This window comes from Eubalaena glacialis, chromosome 12 (genome assembly GCF_028564815.1).
Source record: "Eubalaena glacialis isolate mEubGla1 chromosome 12, mEubGla1.1.hap2.+ XY, whole genome shotgun sequence".
Taxonomy (NCBI): domain Eukaryota; kingdom Metazoa; phylum Chordata; class Mammalia; order Artiodactyla; family Balaenidae; genus Eubalaena; species Eubalaena glacialis.
Genome location: NC_083727.1, coordinates 66918983 through 66938707, shown reverse-complemented (window position 1 = coordinate 66938707; position 19725 = coordinate 66918983).

Here is a 19725-nt window from a genome sequence, read left to right as displayed (position 1 = left end):
ATTTTCCTTTGTTTTTGATCTACGAATTTAGTTATGATACATACTTTAAAGTTTTATATGTTGATTAAATAAAATGTTGAAGATACAGAAAACTAAAAAAAAATAGTGTATGTGTGTACATATATATTCACAATATATAACATAGAGAGTAGTATATTTTATATAAAAAATAAATATTATATTAATCTATAACATATAGTATATAAAATAATATTGTATATTAATATGTAATATATAGTACATATATATCTGTGAATTTTAAAAACTATATTATTATGTGTGTACAGATAAATATACAGAGGAAAAATGACAATGGGCTTTGGGGGACAAATCATATGACTAGTGTTAGAATATTTTAATTCATTTATCTTGTATATAAAAGATATACTAAGAAATTTTGATGTAAGGCTATTTGTTAGGTAATGATGGGAAATTTAAAGCCACACTGACCTAGATGAATCCCAAATCTACATTTTCATAGCTATATGACCTAGGGATATATGCTTGATTCCTAAACTCAGATTCCTTATTTGTAGAAAAGAGTTAAAACTGATACCTTACAGGATTGTTGTGAAAATTAAAAGTAAGCTAGTGAATATAAAATGTTTGGCAGAATAGCTATCACATAATAAGTAGCCAGTTAACAATAGCTGTTTTATTTATATAAAAAGTCTTTTAATTTTAATAAAATATTTCTCGATTAAGACATCATTTTAGGTCAATTTTACTGATCAAGTGTGGAAAGAACCTTAGGAATAAGCCAGTGCAAACGTTGCCATTATAGAAAAATAAAATTTGGCGAAGTTGAGGCAGCCCTTTCCTGAGATGCTAGAATAGGTTAGTGGTAAAATCAGTCTTGGAACCCAGCTTTCCTGATGCTGAATGCAGTGGGGCGCCCTCTACTGTTGGGACTCTGTGGGACAAGTAAGTAACATTTCTGTCAGTTCAGAACCAACTGAAACACAAGAGGACAGAGAAAGAATTGATTGGAGGATTTGGCTATTATTTCATCCCTGAGTGAGATTGATTCACCCACCCAGTCACAGGCAGCGCTGGAAAACAAGCGACCTCCCACGGGGGCATTGCCTTCTCTGTGATCCTAGGGTACAGAGGAGAGGAAAGGGTCAGCTTCACAAGGAAAGGCTGCCAAAAAGGAAAGAAAATAAATAAAAAAGGAAAAAACCAAGAAGACAACCCTGATGGGGCAGAGCTGAGCAGGCTCAATGTCTTCCCCCAGATTTACCACTCACATAAATAAGTGAGAAGTGGTGATAAAGACTGACTCCTGGAAATCTCTCCTCAAGGAAACAGAAGGGAAAGAAAAAGGGAAAACCTCTGTGACATACTAAAAATCCAGGAATTAAATCTTATTCCATGTTCATATACAGTAATGATCAATAAGAGCCTATTTTATAGTATCTTTAAGACAAAGAGATTTTCCTAGTTCTCTTGCAATGTCTCCTTCCATTCCATTTTATATCTAACAGCCATATCCAGCCATAATCCAAATTTGTGAATAATAAAACTGTGTACTCTTTTACTCTAAACTTCATTGCATTTGAGAAGCCTTGGCTTGCTCCAGCATTTTGTTCCTCATTGTCAAACTGTCTTAATCTTTTTGCTTTCTCTGTGAAGGCCCCATTTTAAAACCTGATCTTAGTGGCTTTTCTCCAACTTTTTCTCTTATGAGGTTTATCAAAACTTTCCTGAAATATAACTTGATACCTCAAGAACTCAATAAAGTCCCCAAGGCAGGATTTATGGCAGAAAAACTGTGTGCTCTACCTAGTTATTTTGATTAATTAAAATTATATTTAAAATAAATTTAAAATAGTGACATGGAAAGCAAAATAAATCAGTTTAGAATGAATGCCAGGTTTAATAAGTCGCATGATCTGAATGTACTAATGGTAAGGAAATGAAATATAATGTTATGGAAGCTTGCTAATTTGCAATAACAATGAGAGATATACTATAGGTTATTGTATTTTGTGGATTAGCAAGAATGTGAAAACACAGGATGTGAAATTAGAGATATCAAATATTCTGCATTTAACTTGAAGGACTGTTTTACTAATACTTCATAATGCACTGGTAAATGCATTATGCACTTGATAAAATTTAGGAAATTTTCTCTAGAATTTTCTGTTGGGTATTACATTTTTGCTGACAATTAGGGTAAACTGCCAAGATCTTTCTGTGAAAGTTATGAAGATTACCAGATTATTAAAAAGAGATATTGATATTCCATGGCAGTTGTTATTTCTTCTTGATAAGTTTCACATTAGAGGCTGGTATTTTTTATGTAATATTTACTATTATAAGCAAATCAGCAACTTTTCCCAGACTTTTCTATTTAGCACTCCAGAATGAAAGCAAAGGATACATTAATTCAAAATGAAAAAAATCCCTTTTTTTCCCACATATGAGACCTCAATTTGAGTGAATATTGTTGACCTGAATTGAATATTCCTGGAGGGGTTACTATATTTGAGCTTAATAATCAATCGATAGACTTTGTACTTTAAAAAGTAATTGACCCTCACCTAGACACTGATACTCATCATCACTTCCTTTGTTTATTTTCTTCCATGTTTATTTCTATCTCCCCTTCTCTGCTTCAAGGGCCACATGGGCACATGCCTTCCAGGTTTGAGCTCCATTGGATCCCCTAGATCTTGCATGGTGCCTGAGATGTGCAAGTTCTTAATGACCATTTGCCAAATGAAAGGACAGATTCAGACCAGCCGGACTTCATGTACACACACACACACACACACACACACAAACACAGAGTTCACTATAAAACCAGCCCTTTCATTTGCATGTATCGTTAGAACTGAGTCTTTATACTACTGAGGGTTTGCTCTCTGAGTGACTGGGTTGGGGGAGCCCTGAGCCCCTATGCTGACACATAGCAGGCCCTGCAATTGTCTATACTTGTGAATGTACAAGTCTTTGGGCACACAACTATAAAGGGGGGGAAAAAAGCAATTGAATCAGAAAAGTTTTATTTTTCTCACCTTTTAGCAAACATTTCCTTCTCCATTCAACCAAGTTAAGAATATCAGCAAAACGTTTAGAGCTTTGTCGTGTTGGGACAAAGCTAGAACAGGTAGGCAGGAGTTGGCAAACTGTAGGCCACTGGCCAGATCCTGTCCATGAACTAAGAATGTTTTAAAAGATATTCTTTAAAAAAAAGGAAAATAAGAATATACCACAGAGAACATATGTGGCCCACCAAGTCTAAAATATTTGCTATCTGACTCTTTATAGAAAAAGTTTTTGGCCCCTGAGCTAGGGGATAGCAACATTTATAGTACCTATCAATTCACTAAATGATGCCATTTGACAACCAAAGTAAAATGAATGTCAGTAATAACATATTTTAGTATTTATAAATAGTTAAATTGTTTACTGTGAAATTAATTATAACCCTAAGTATGCTTTATATGTATTCTTCATTAAGTTTTACTTGTTTAGTTTGAATTGGCCTTGGTTTCTTAATTCTGGCAATAAGAATGAGTCATGGACCAATACAAGAACTATAACATTTTTCATCCCCATTTAAATCAATAGCAGAAAAAATGTATCTCTCTGACTTAACATTATAAATGAGAAAAATGTTATTGCGTGTATCATTTATTTAACTTATTTTTCTTTCTTTAAAAATCAATGTTTATCATAGAAAGATGTATTATACAAATATTCTGGATGCCATTAAAAACAAGAGGATATTAATAAAACAAATAAATGAGAGAACAAGAGAAAGGGAGATGACAACATATGATTGGTATTTTGGGTTTAACTTATAACTTATTTTATAATATGAGACTTTCAGAGAGCATAAATTTAACTGGTTTCCTATAGATTTCCAGAAGTGCTGACCGAATGTCTTTGAGCCCTGGAAAACTTCCATTTCAAGAAAATATACTTTTCATCTTGTTCAACTTGAAGGGTTGCTTCTACCACATCAGTATATTTGCTTTATGTATTTCCAGTAAAAAGAAATGACAGGTCTGTATCCTCAAGACCTAGTCCTGATGAGATTTAAAATGGCCATTTGGATGCCCTAATAGCGACATGTAGTGATCAGAGTATATGAAAAGTGGGAGAGTTTGAATATACAGTACACAGTGTTTTCTCATTACAGAATTTTTGTCACAAGCTATAGATATTTAGCTCTTTAGGGGCTGGCAGGCTGGCCATTTATTCGAAAATGGAGAGAAGCCCAGCCAGAAAGAATTCTGGAAGCAGGCTTGCCTCATGAGACCAGTTGTTTGGTTAAGCAAGCTTTTCACAATCCTGGGGACCGCATATTTGCATTACTAATAGCCCTATTTTTAAGGGCACTGGCATTTTAGGTGGATCGAATGACAGTTAATGTTTTTCTCTATTTCAGCTGTACAAATTGACTCATACTAAGTAAAGACCACACCTGTTTTTCCACATATCAGTTTCAAAGTGTTTATTTGTGAATGATATTTAAAAGGCAAATGTGTGACTGAAATAGGAAATCTTATACGAGTGTCCTTAGCCTTGGAATCCTGACTCTGGCACCTACTACTAGCTATGTACGCTTAGCAAGTTACTCAGCCTTTTTTAGCATCAGTTTCCTCAATCTTTGAAATTGTTATCATAATACTTATTTCATAATACTTATTTCCTGGTGCATTAATCAATTAGGATAAACATTTACTGAGGGCATACTGTGAGCCAGGAACTCTTCCAGGCACTGGGATGTGATGGCGAAGAGGACAAATCCCTGACCTTGTGCAGGAGTTGCGGTTGTAGTACTCAGCTGTCAATAAATGAATGTGAAATACGAGCAACAGAGTAAGCCTTCATTAATCATTAGAATTATAATGCTCTAATTCTTCTGCTGTCTGCCTCCTCTGCTAGACTGATATCTCCTGATGGCAGGGTTTCGCACTTCATTTGTCCCACCCTGGTCTTTAATAAGTAACTATTCAACTAAATAGATAGGTATTGCCTTTTAGATCTATATGGCAGCTTGATTGTGGTGAATCATCATTCTTGATTTCAGTCAGTTGTTCTACTACACACACACACACACACACACACACACACACACAGAGAGAGAGATAGATACCATCTCTGGGATGGATCCATAACTGGACCAGTTCCCGAGTCCTAGGGTGTAGAGGACAATGTGACAGCTTGTAGACCTCAAGTTAATTTTCAGTGACATGAATATTCACTGCTCTGTCTCATCTTTCCTGAAATGACTGTCGATTGCTCTAACAATCCCAGTGGAAGGTAATTCCCTCCCCTCTCAAGAAGTCATCAAAGCCCAGCTTCTCCCTGCTTTGACACCCTCTTACCACCCCTGGCTATTGTCCAAGGACTTTCTAATCATCCTGAGTTCTATTATGAGCAATCCACTTTTGTGAGTTATTTATTCCTCTGCACTGAAATGCTGAACAATCCCTTGACTCTTAAATCTCTCACATTTCTAAAAGAATTGTAGATATATTCTCAAATATAATTTGCCTATAATTTTGGAGAAATCATGGAAAATCATAGGAAGAAGAGAATTCCCAAAAGATGAAAAATGATCAAGAATTATCTCATTAAAAAATGTATAGAGATATGAATTCTAGAGAATACACTCCATAAAGGTTAATATCAATGTTTGTTAACGTTCTAGAGCAGAGGATGAAGTTGTAGGACTGTGAGACCTTAGAATAACATATATGGTTGATAGAAATAGTCATGAACACACTAAGAACAAGTGATCTCCTCCTAATCTCATTCTTTTTTTTGGTTGTATATTATTGGCATTCATATTCAGAAACTGTTGATGTATATGATGCTGATTTGGAGAGAACTTACTGATGAGTCAGATGGCCTTGGTTATTCTGTTCCATATTTGAAAAAAATATGTAGAGGAACATTTTTTAAAAAGTCTTGAAATGTTCAAGAATTATTCAAAGAGTTTCAAGTGGAGATAAATAAAATTCAGGGCTTTGAAAACATTGGATGAGAATATAGTATGTTTTTCATATTTTTAGATGACACAAAAGCGGGAACTATGTCCAATACAATAGATGATAAAATTAAGATGTAAAATCATCCCAAAGGACTAAAGTAAGACTGTACAGGTAATTGTAAAGTTATGCATTTAGGTTAAAAAAAATCAATCCCACAAGTCTCTAATGAGAGAAATTTGACGAGACATCAGTTAAGGTGAAAATGACTTGTGTTTTTCATTGACCCCAACAAAATGATGCAGCTGCTAGAACTTTAATATGATGTTATGGTGAAGAATGGGATCAAGGTCACATGAGGGAGTGGGTTGGTTAAACTCTTGCAGACGCAGTGAAATTCCAAAATAATCATGTTCAGTTGTGGTAACCATATTTCAGAAGGGGCATTATTATTTTGGAGTTTGTGGAGGAGCTAAAAAGGAAAGAAATAATTTTCTGGTATAGAATAAGTTTTCAAATAAATAATTATGAGTATTTTTAAACAATATAATTCTATAGTTATTTAAAAAACACTGCAGTGTTATTACAGGGAAAAAATCCAAATATTCATTTTTAAGTAACTTTAAGATAAACATTTACCTTGATATGTGAAATATAGAATTACAATTTGAACAGTTTAGGTAAGCTGCAACAGTTTTGTTTTAAAAGGAGTTTTTCAAAATCTACGAATTCCGTTGTGAAGGCTTTTGCTTGGGTAAAGGGAGTCCCCAAATTGACGTAGGCTTTTTCCTATTTGTTTATTTTGCTTGCTTGCTTTTCTTCACTTACCTTTTGGTTTTAGCTTTTGATTTTAATGTGGACATTTTTTCCCCTCAAGCATTTCTAACTTAACTCTACCAGAAAATAGAGGTTTGCAAAATTATTACTATTCCTATCAAACAAAAATTTGCTTCTACAACTGCTACAAATTAATCAAGCAATACAGAGTCAAATAAACCTCTTATCGTCCTTATTATTTTGTTGCCATAGGCATTGAATGCTATCTTGTAACAGTATTGAATGCTATCATGTAACCGTCGCAATTATAGTAAGTAATAAAAAGATGTTTCCCTTTGAATGTTATGTATATAAAAATTTCAAGGTAATTCTGCTTACCTTTATATACATATATAAAAAGTTTATGGATATATATATATACACACGCATAATTCAAATCATATAATAACACTATTGAGCTGACGTTAAGTATATTAAACTTTCAGGAAAAAATAAAATTTTCAAACAGTGATTAAAGTATAAGATAGATACGAACTAACCAATGGAGTAAAAGACAGATGCTATACAGACACAGTATCTCAGGTTGAAAGGTGGAATTTTTACAAATGAAATTTCCATGATTTAAGACAACAGTCTTGAGGAATTTTAAGCTTTTTTGATTATGAAAGACTTTAGAAAAGAGTTCCAAACTATACAAATGTAAATAATCTTAATATTAACAAAATTTATGTCATTTTCTATTGAAATAGCAACATTTTTAAGCAAAAAAAGGGGGGGAGGGAACAATCTGTTCAGAACTAAAAGAAACAATCAGATAAATTTATGAGGCATTAAATCAAGATCTCTTGAGAGGTTCTTTTGTCCTCCTGACACCAGCCAATCCTGACACCAGCTGGGTGTTCTACAATTCAATTCAATTCTAAGGCTAGCTACTCAGAGTTAGCGTCAGACTCCACAGGTTTAAGGGCTCAGTCCCACAAGACCACCCTCACTTCAGACACCAGTTGTTAAGTATGATATCCCAGGTTACCGGTAATTCTGTCCAGCTTGGCCACAATGTCAGGGGTTCCTATATCACCTTTCAGTTTTGGTAATTTGCTAGGATGGCTTGAAAAACTCAGGGAAACACTTAACTTACATGTATCAGTTTACTATAAAGGATACAGATGAATAGCCAGATGAAGAGGTACATAGGTGAAGTCTGAAGGGTACTAAGCATAGGAACGTCTGTCCCCTGGAATAGTGGTTCACCACCCTCCCAGTGCATCGATGTCTTCACCAAACCAGGAGCTCCCTGAATCCAGTAGTTCAGGGATTTTTTAATGGAGGTTTCATTATGTAGGCGTGATTGATGAAATCTTTGGCCATCGATGATTGTCTTAGTGTGGGCTGCTATAACAAATTACTGTAGATGAGGTGGCTTAAATAACATGTATTTCTTACAGTTCTGAAAGCTGGGAAATCCAAGATCAAGGTGCCAGCAGAAGATGTGGTGTCTGGTGAGAGCCTGCTTCCTGGTTTGCAGGTGGCCGCTGTCTTGCTGTGTCCTCACATGGTGGAGGGCAAGAGAGAGGAAGCAAGGGCTGTAGTGTCTCTTCTTATAAGGGCACCAGTTCATTTCTGAGGGCTCCACCCTCATGACCAAATTACCTCCCAAATGCCCCACCTCCTAATATCATCACATTCAAGATTTCAACATTTGAATTCTGGGAGGACACAAGCTTTCAATCTGTAATAGTGATTAATTCAATCTCCAGTCCCTTTCCCTAACCTCACGGTCAGGGGTAGGGCTGAAAGTTCCAAGTTCTAATCAAGGATGGTGTTTCTGGCCACTAGCTTCCATCCTGAAATTATGTAGGGACCCACCAAGAGTCCCCTCATTAGAACAAAAGACGTTCCTATCACCCTATTGCTTAAGAAATTCCAAGGATTTGGGAAACTCTATGCCAGGAACCAGGGACAAAGACCAGATGTTTTTCTATGACAACAGAGCTTAGTTTCTTTTTAAAAAAGACATTTTTAAATTAAATATCTGGTGCATTATTTAAGGATGTAAAATGTCTCAGCATTGTTTGTTTAGTAAGACAATATGTTTTATACCTCAACTTCTAGAAGATTCTAAAAGGATTAGTGAAAATTAAGAGATTTAGTTGTTCTTTATAATCGTTTAGGTAAAAAATAAAACCTAACTAACATTTTCACTGAAACCAACATCATCAGATGTGTGAAAGCAAAACCTTAAAATTACTTATCCAGAAGCCTAATAATTTAAATCACCTTTCTTAGAAATAAAAGATACCCTAAATTAATGGCAATGTAACAACGAAAACAAAATAAATTATATTTTTATAGTTACAAAAATTCAACTGTTATTTCTCTTTCTTTAATAGCAGTTTCCCTGAAGTCTGCAAGATGGCAGTGTTCTTTTTTGAAAAATTATTATTTTGAAGAGGAATTCTAATAATAAGTACAATATGAGATCTTAGTATATGTTAATTACTGTGTTAACTGCTTTACATAGATTATCTCACTTAATTGTTGTGACACTCCTATGATATTCTTATTGGGTACATTGATATTTAGAGTCCAGTTAATTTGCCCATGGTCATAGATAGTAAGTGGTGAAACCATAAATAAGAGTCCAGGCAAATAACTGTAGTGCCTCGCTCTTAAAAATGCACTTCATTGCCCATTAAAGTGACACATTGTTCTTTCATCAATTTCCAGTGGGTGCTAATAAAATTACAACTAATAACAAAATTATAGAGAATGAATTATTGGTAAGTTGATAGAATTTGTTAAATGAGGACATTACTATGATTGAAGAAAAATATCTTACCTTACTAGTATGCTGCTTCAACTTTTTACATAATAACATTTTACAGAGCTGTAATACATTCCTAGAAAGTCATATGTATTCTCATTTCATCTGAATAATAACTCTAACCAGACTATATCCTGGTTAATGTAACCAGAAAGTAATTTCTAAGAAATACCAAGGGCCCAGTATTGATTTAGCCAAATGTACAATACCACATACAGAGGAATGAATTCTTATTTTTTTCTTTAGCAGAAATTTAATATAATTTTTAAAATATGACAGATTAAAACTTTTGGAAAAAATGTGGTGCATATTCCACTAAATTTTACATATTATAGAGAGTTCCTGAGGTTGTTCTGGTTGGGTGGCCCATAGCGAATGGGTGTTTGTGGCCAATATGTTTACCTTTTAGGGAAGAGGTGAGTGAGACTCTGAAGAAATCCAACTGAGAAGAGACCTATATAAACAGACTGGCACATAAATCTTGTCTGTCATGGTCCTACTCTTATGCACTATTTCTGTTACTAATGATGATTCCTTTCTAGAAATATGAGAGTAGGAATTCATTTTCCCTTTGATGTCCTTGGCAGGCATGATGAACATTCATTTGTGTAGGTGTGGAGGAGGAATTTTGCATTATCAATGCTTTTCCTGCTATTTCTGGCACCCAGGTTCAGAAGATATATAGCTACTTTATAAAAGTGTCGTCCTGAATCTAGAATGTTTTATTGTCTTTTGTTGGGAGCAGCCTCCCTGAAATTTCACTTTGGAGTGAAATAATTTCCAAGTGATAGATTCAGGAGACACTAAGTGTTGCTTTAAAAACTTTTTTCATGATTCTTATGAAAGCTATAGATTTGTTGTTCAAAAGTATGAAACAGAGTAGGTGCTTCTGGGACTCTAGTGTTCGCAAACCTAAGTATCATTCTTGTATTTTAATCATGTAAGTTCCACACATTAAAATTTTATCAGTGATGAGAGAAAATTTGGAATTTTTGGAACAATCTTCAATGTTTCAAGAAGCAAGAGCATCCTTTATTCTGCCAAAAATGTTAATAGCTTTTTTCTTTTTCTAATCATAAAACTAGTACAAACATTGTAAAAACTCAAGAAAGAGAGTTTATTAAAAAATCATCCATAATCCTGTCACATAGGGAAAGTTGGTACAGTCAGTTCTGCTAAAACATGACATGTGCTCTTAAAACTCACAATGTTATAATAACTAAGCTAATTAAGAGTGAATATATATATATATATTTATAGGAAAAGGTCGCAAATCAACTTACCCTTGCCACTCCCCACTCTCACACAAGCCTGTTCCTCAAAGACGACATTCTATTAAAATAAGAATTATTCCCAATGACTTGTTTTCTATCACTGTCCTTTGTTCATTTACCTCATGCTATTTTTTTCACAATTTCTACTTATATATTTGTATCTTTGCTTGTGATATGTTGCTGAGGGTTACAGACCGATGTGGGATCCACACGATATACCATCTTAGTGTGTCAATTTTATCTCAAAGATTTGGGAAAAAGTTTACTTATGTCTAAAACAAAGCATATAATAGAGAGTAAAATATAATATTGATACTTGCTTTAATTTAAAAGTTAGAATCTTACTCTTCAGAAATATTTTCCCCTTCATGAAGGTTGCTCTGCCCTTCCAGGTTTTTTGGTGAAAAAAATTTGAGAATGCAAGGATACAGCCTTAGGAATGCTAAATTCCTAGAAGGGGAATTTTATAAGTATTTTAAAGATATTATGCATTGCTGACCTAAGACTTTGAAACAATTTACCATTCCCCCAGCATTATCTAAGTCTACTCGTTTTTTCCAGTCAAGCTGTAATCATGTGAAGACCTTCAAATGTAGAATTATATAATAGGAGAGCCCCGATCCTGTTGGTTTTATACTGGAAGCTCACTAGAATTACTAATTCAATTGGATTTTTAAACAATATATTCATAGACTTCTTGTGTGTGCACGTATGTCAGAAGGCAGATGCTTATGCGACTTTTGTGCATGTGTTTTTATTTAAAGCAGGCACTATGGAGTCCTATGTGTTTATTAATATCAAGTAACTCAAATAAGCTTAGTAAAGTCCGATTCTTTCTCAGCATCCTGTTTTTCCTCTTAGTAAAGACAATAACGAATTCTTGTGTTACTTTTAAACATGTGCGTTTTCATCTGATTCGAAAAACCTTTTCCAGTGACTTAAGCGTTCTTCAGAATCTTTTCAGTGACATCGCCAGAAGTCTTCTAGTTCATTTTTGTAAGCCTACATAGATATCCCACGGCGCTGAACCCTATTGGCATTTTTCTTTGCTTTTATTCAGCTTGGCTCTGTAACATTTACTTTGTCAATTACAGTCATCTTAGTATTCACAGTCAATTCTATCACTGTGTGACTTTAATTGTATTTCGCTAAATTAAAGAGGCATTATAAAGTTGTTACCCTTTGATTTTTCAGTTTAATTTCATTTTTCTTTAATCTTTGGAACACACAGATTATCAATTAGCATAATAAAACAGTCAGTGTGGAATTTAGTAACTATATTGAATATTCTGTAAAGTAGACTAGTTTGTACAACACAGATGTATGCAGGGAGCAGTAAAATGCTTAGCATTCTATGACACCACCTTCACAGTATCCCCAAATGTGTCTTAAACTGCTAGTATATTGGACCATTACACAGAAAAACATTGTTAATGGGTGAATAATATTAATGCCGTGCACTTTAGTAATACATTTTATCCAAAGACCTGAAAGTGCTCCATGCATGACAATTAATCACGTCTTACCACACTACTCCAAGCAAGGTATTATTATCTGCTATTATAATTTAGATAAACTATCGTTACAGTTTAAAAAGATGAAAGATTAAGTGACTTGTCAAAGATCACATATTAGTTCAGTCCCGGAGCAATATAACTCAGATTTCTGACTGCTGCTATTAACATTAAGCCCAGCCACTGTACGTATTATCCAGCGAGCATGGCACTGTTCTGAAATCATTTGCTACATACTAATCTATTATGGAGTTTAAGTGAACATGAATATAATGGCATCAGACTGTGTATTCACACCCAGCGCTGTATTCGGAGGCAAGTGTATGCGTAATTTTCTGAAAGATGGGGAAATGTTAAACACGTAAGTTAGCATCTTTTTTTTTTTCATTAGAAAACTTTGCATTGCCTTTAAAATAGTATTGAGCACTCTCCTTGTTCCTAGTAACGGCAAATGTGAGAACAAGTGGAAAATGAAAGTGGTTTCCACTGATAATGTAAGCGGGGCTGTTGCCAAAGTCAAGGTCCTATAGAATGAAGTCTTTTCACAAGGCTATCTCTCGGACTTCATGATTGCGCCTAAGTGTTTGCAACAAAGGATGCTGTTGATTTCTTTCATGATCTTCGTAATTTTAGGGAACGGCAAGAATCGCAATCTCTTGTTTGCCTCTTCTTTCTTTTTATTTCCCTATATCCACCATAAATAATTTTTTTCCTTGGCAAAAGTAGTTTTGTTTTGTTTTTAACGTCTTTATTGGAGTATAATTGCTTTACAATGTTGTGTTAGTTTCTTCTTCATAACAAAGTGAATCAGCTATAAGTATACCTATATCCCCATATCCCCTCCCTCTTGCGTCTCCCTCCCACCCTCCCTATCTCACCCCTCTAGGTGGTCACAAAGCACGGAGCTGATCTCCCTGTGCTATGCGGCTGCTTCCCACTAGCTATCTATTTTACATTTGATAGTGTATATATGTCCATGCCACTCTCTCACTTCGTCCCAGCTTACCCTTCCCCCTCCCAGTGTCCTCAAGTCCATTCTCTACATCTGCGTCTTTATTCCTGTCCTGCCCCTAGGTTCATCAGAACCTTTTTTTTTTTTTTTAGAGTCCACATATATGCGTTAGCATACGGTATTTGTTTCTCTCTTTCTGACTTACTTCACTCTGTATGACAGACTCCAGGTCCATCCACCTCACTGCAAATAACTCAATTTAGTTTCTTTTCTATGGCTGAGTAATATTCCATTGTATATATGTGCCACATATTCTTTATCCATTCATCTGCTGATGGACACATAGGTTGCTTCCATGTGCTGGCTATTGTAAATAGTGCCGCAATGAACATTGTGGTACATGACTCTTTTTGAATTATGGTTTTCTCAGGGTGTATGCCCAGTAGTGGGATTGCTGGGTCATATGGTAATTCTATTTTTAGTTTTTTAAGGAACCTCCATACTGTTCTCCATAGTGGCTGTATCAATTTACATTCCCACCGACAGTGCAAGAGGGTTCCATTTTCTACACACCCTCTCTAGCATTTTTTGTTTGTAGATTTTTTGATGATGGCCATTCTGACCAGTGTGAGGTGATACCTCGTTGTAGTTTTGATTTGTATTTTTCTAATAATTAGTGATGTTGAGCAGCTTTTCATGTGCCTCTTGGTCATCTGTATGTCTTCTTTGGAGAAATGTCTATTTAGGTCTTCTGCCCATTTTTGGATTGGGTTGTTTGTTTTTTTGTTATTGAGCCACATGAGCTGCTTGTATATTTTGGAGATTAATCCTTTGTCAGTTGCTTCATTTGCAAATATATTCTCCCATTCTGAGGGTTGTCTTTTCATCTTGTTTATGGTTTCCTTTGTTGTGCAAAAGCTTTGAAGTTTCATTAGGTCCCATTTGTTTATTTTTGTTTTTATTTCCATTTCTCTAGTAGGTGGGTCAAAAAGGATCTTGCTGTGATTTATGCCATAGAGTGTTCTCCCTATGTTTTCCTCTAAGAGTTTTATAGTGTCTGGCCTTACATTTAAGTCTTTAATGCATTTTGCATTTATTTTTGTGTATGGTGTTAGGAAGTGTTCTAATTTCATTCTTTTACATGTTGCTGTCCAGTTTTCTCAGCACCACTTATTGAAGAGGCTGTCTTTTCTCCATTGTATATTCTTGCCTCCTTTATCAGATGTAAGGTGAGCATATGTGCACGGGTTTATCTCTGGGCTTTCTATCCTGTTCCATTGATCTATATTTCTGTTTTTGTGCCAGTACCATACTGTCTTGATTACTGTAGCTTTGTAGTATAGTCTGAAGTCAGGGAGCCTGATTCCTCCAGCTCCGTTTTTCTCTCTCAAGATTTCTTTGACTATTCGGGGTCTTTTGTGTTTCCATACAAATTGTGAAATTTTTTGTCCTAGTTCTGTGAAAAATGCCACTGGTAGTTTGATAGGGATTGCATGGAATCTGTAGATTGCTTTGGGTAGTATAGTCCTTTTCACAATGTTGATTCTTCCAATCCAAAAACATGGTATATCTCTCCATCTGTTTGCATCATCTTTAATTTCTTTCATCAGTTTCTTATAGTTTTCTGCATACAGATCTTTTGTCTCCTTAGGTAGGTTTATTCCTAGGTATTTTATTCTTTTTGTTGCAATGGTAAATGGGAGTGTTTCCTTAATTTCACTTTCAGATTTTTCATCCTTAGTGTATAGGAATGCAAGAGATTTCTGTGCATTAATTTTGTATCCTGCTACTTTACCAAATTCATTGATTAGCTCTAGTAGTTTTCTGGTAGCATCTTTAGGATTCTCTATGTATAGTATCATGTCATCTGCAAACAGTGACAGTTTTACTTCTTTTCCAATTTGGATTCCATTTATTTCTTTTTCTTCTCTGATTGCTGTGGCTAAAACTTCCAAAACTATGTTGAATAATAGTGGTGAGAGTGGGCAACCTTGTCTAGCTCCTGATCTTAGTGGAAATGGTTTCTGTTTTTCACCATTGAGAACGATGTTGACTGTGGGTTTGTCATATATGACCTGTATTCTGTTGAGGTAGGTTCCCTCTATGCCTATTTCAGGAGGGTTTTTATCATAAATGGGTGCTGAATTTTGTAGAAAAATTTTTCTACGTCTATTGAGATTATCATATGATTTTTCTCCTTCAATTTGTTAATATTGTGCCCCACGTTGATTGATTTGAGTATATTGAAGAATCCTTGCATTCCTGGGATAAACCCCACTTGATTGTGGTTTATGATCCTTTTAATGTGCTGTTGGATTGTTTTTGCTAGTATTTTGTTGAGGATTTTTGCATCTATGTTCATCAGTGATATTGGTCTGTAGTTTTCCTTTTTTGTGACATCTTTGTCTGGTTTTGGTATCAGGGTGATGGTGGCCTCATAGAATGAGTTTGCGAGTGTTCCTCCCTCTGCTATATTTTGGAAGAGTTTGAGAAAGATAGGTGTTAGCTCTTCTCTAAATGTTTGATAGAATTCACCTGTGAAGCCATCTGGTCCTGGGCTTTAGTTTGTTGGAAGATTTTTAATCACAGTTTCAATTTCAGTGCTTGTGATTGGTCTCTTCATGTTTTCTATTTCTTCCTGGTTCAGTCTTGGAAGTTTGTACTTTTCTAAGCGTTTGTCCATTTCTTCCAGGTTGTCCATTTTATTGGCATATAGTTGCTTGTAGTAGTCTTGCAGGATCCTTTGCATTTCTGCAATGTCAATTGTTACTTCTCCTTTTTCATTTCTATTTCTGTTGATTTGAGTCTTCTCCCTTTTTTTCTTGATCAGTCTGGCTAATGGTTTATCAATTTTGTTTATCTTCTCAAAGAACCAGCTTTTAGTTTTATTGATCTTTGCTATCATTTCCTTCATTTCTTTTTCATTTATTTCTGATCTGATCTTTATCATTTCTTTCCTTCTGCTAATTTTGGGGCTTTTTTATTCTTCTTTCTCTAATTGCTTTAGGTGCAAGGTTAGGTTGTTCATTTGAGATTTTTCTTCTTTCTTGAGGTAGGATTGTATTGATATAAACTTCCTTCTTAGAACTGCTTTTGCTGCATCCTGTAGTTTTTGGGTTGTCGTGTTTTCATTGTCATTTGTTGCTAAGTATTTTTTGATTTCTTCTTTCATTTTTTCAATGATCTCTTGGTTATTTAGTAGCTTATTGTTTAGCCTCCATATATTTGTATTTTTTACAGTTTTTTCCCTGTAATTGATATCTATTCTCATAGTGTTGTGGTCGGAAAAGACACTTGATACGATTTCAATATTCTTAAATTTACCAAGGCTTGATTTGTGACCCAAGATATGATCTATCCTGGAGAATGTTCCATGAGCACTTGAGAAGAAAGTGTAATCTGTTGTTTTTGGATGAAATGTCCTACAAATATCAATTAAGTCCATCTTGTTTAATATGTCATTTAAAGCTTGTGTTTCCTTAATTATTTTCATTTTGGATGATCTGTCCATTGGTTAAAGTGGGGTGTTAAATTCCCCTACTATGATTTTGTTACTGTCAATTTCTCCTTTTATGGCTGTTAGCATTTGCCTTATGTTGAGGTGCTCCTATGTTGGGTGCATAAATATTTACAATTGTTATATATCTTCTTCTTGGATTGATCCCTTCATCATTATGTGGTGTCCCTCTTTGTCTCTTGTAATAGTCTTTATATAAAACTCTATTTTATCTCATATGAGAATTGCTACTCCAGCTTTCTTTTGATTTCCATTTGCATGGAATATCTTTTTCCATCCCCTCACTTTCAGTCTGTATGTGTCCCTAGGTCTGAACTGGGTCTCTTGTAGATAGCATATATACGGGTCTTGTTTTTGTATCCGTTTATCCAGCCTATGTTTTTTGGTTGAAGCATTTAACCTATTTACATTTAAGGTAGGTATTGATATGTCTGTTCCTATTACCATTTTCTTAATTGTTTGGGGTTTGTTATTGTAGGTCTTTTCCTTCTCTTGTGTTTCCTGCCTAGAGAAGTTCCTTTAGCATTTGTTGTAAAGCTGGTTTAGTGGTGCTGAATTCTCTTAACTTTTGCTTGTCTGTAAAGGTTTGAATTTCTCTGTTGAATCTGAATGAGATCCTTGCTGGGTAGAGTAATCTTGGTTGTATTTTTTTCCCTTTCATCACTTTAAATATGTCCTGCCACTCCCTTCTAGCTTGCAGAGTTTCTGCTGAAAGATCAGCTGTTAACCTCATGGGGATTCCCTTGTATGTTATTTGTTGCTTTTCCCCTGCTGTTTTTAATATTTGTTCTTTGTATTTAATTTTTGATAGTTTGATTAATATGTGTTTTGGCATGTTTCTCCTTGGATTTATCCTGTATGGGACTCTCTGTGCTTCCTGGACTTGATTGACTATTTCCTTTCCCATGTTATGGAAGTTTTCAGCTATAATCTCTTCAACTATATTCTCAGACCCTTTCTTTTTCTCTTCTTCTTCTGGGATCCCTATAATTCGAATGTTGGTGTGTTTAATGCTCTCCCAGAAGTCTCTGAGACAGTCCTCAATTCTTTTTCATTCTTTTTTCTTTATTCTCCTCTGTGGTAGTTATTTCCACTATTTTATCTTACAGGTCACTTATCTGTTTTCTGCCTCAGTTATTCTGCTATTGATCCCTTCTAGAGAATTTTTAATTTCATTTATTGTGTTGTTCATCTTTGTTTGTTTGCTCTTTAGTTCTTCTAGGTACTTGTTAAACGTTTCTTGTATTTTCTCCATTCTATTTCCAAGATTTTGGATCATCTTTACTATCATTACTCTGAATTCTTTTTCAGGTAGACTGCCTATTTCCTCTTCATTTGTTTGGTCTGGTGGGTTTTTACCTTGCTCCTTCATCTGCTGTGTGTTTCTTTGTCTTCTCATTTTGTTTAACTTACTGTGTTTGGGGTTGCCATTTCTCAGGCTGCAGGTTCGTAGTTCCCATTGTTTTTGGTGTCTGTCCCCAGTGGGTGAGGTTGGTTCAGTGGGTTGTGTAGGCTTCCTGGTACAGGGGACTGGGCCTGTGTTCTGGTGGGTGGGGCTGGATCTTGTCTTTCTGGTGGGCAGGGCCACGTGCAGTGGTGTATTTTGTGGTGTTTGTGAACTCATTATGGTGTTAGGCAGCCTCTCTGCTTCTGGGTGGGGTTGTGTTCCTGTCTTGCAAGTTGTTTGGCATGGTGTTTCCAGCACTGTAGTTTGCTGGCCGTTGGGTGGAGCTGGGTCTTAGTGTTGAGACGGAGATCTCTGGGAGAGCTCTTGTTGATTGATATTATGTGGGGCTGGGAAGTCTCTGTTGGTCCAATTTCCTGAACTCAGATCTCCCACCTCAGAGGCTCAGGCCTGACACCAGGCCAGAGCACTGAGACCCCGTCAGCCACAAGGCTGGATCCACATCAGAAGAGCAAGAAATAGGGCTTCCTCAGAACTAAAATCCTCACTGTTGTCCTCTTGGCTGGGTCTCTGCAACACGTAATCCCTTACGTCATAAGCTGATGGCAGGTCCAAAGCATTGCTCTCCTCTGACTGGGTTCCTGGAGTGGCTTCCTGAGTTGGCATAGTCTGCCCCCACAACAGCTGCCGCCTCAAACCGGAAGTGATGGTGCCACGATTGTTATGGGAAAAGTGGAGTTTGAAAGGAAGTCGCCAGAACCATCTTTCGGCAAAAGTCATTTTATTTAGTTGAGGTCTTCTGATACCAACTGTTCGTTCACCACCATAGATCTGTTCCAATGTCCATTTAGTGAGGATCACTGAGAACGATTTGTACAACTGATTGGTGACACTGAGCACAGACTTGATGCTTCCTCCTTTCGGGAGCCCTTCCTAGAGGAAACAGAATTGTCAAAAAAAATGCAGGATAGTATTTCATCTGGGTGACACTGGATATCACAGTTGCTAGAACTCTGCTTATGTAAATCCTGCATATTTTCTCTCTGCTTTTTGACACCAAGCAGGGACTAACTCCCATGAATACTAGAGTGTTTTATATTTGTATTCATGGTAGCTGTGCACTAAAACTACTGCAGATAATTTAGGTAATTGGCAAACCACAGGGGCACTTAGTCTGCTCACCTAACTATTTTAGGTTGCCTCATCATCACTCTAATTGGCAGTGGGTAGTTACTGGTCCATTTGCCATGTATTATGACAAAAGATGCTGATGGAGCCCAGCAGTGGGTGTGTTGTACCTTTGCCCTGCTTCTGGCATGCAGAAAGCAATCCCACTGTTTTTGCATAGCAAGTAGCATGGCTGGACATTTTTCCTACGTCAAAAGAGTTTTGCCTCTTGTAAAATGACAACTTTCCCCAGCAAAGGCCTGATCTCAGAACTGACACATATCCTTTCTCTCAACCACTGCATAGGACATTGTCCCTAAAAACAAGGGTGCATCAGTCAAGGT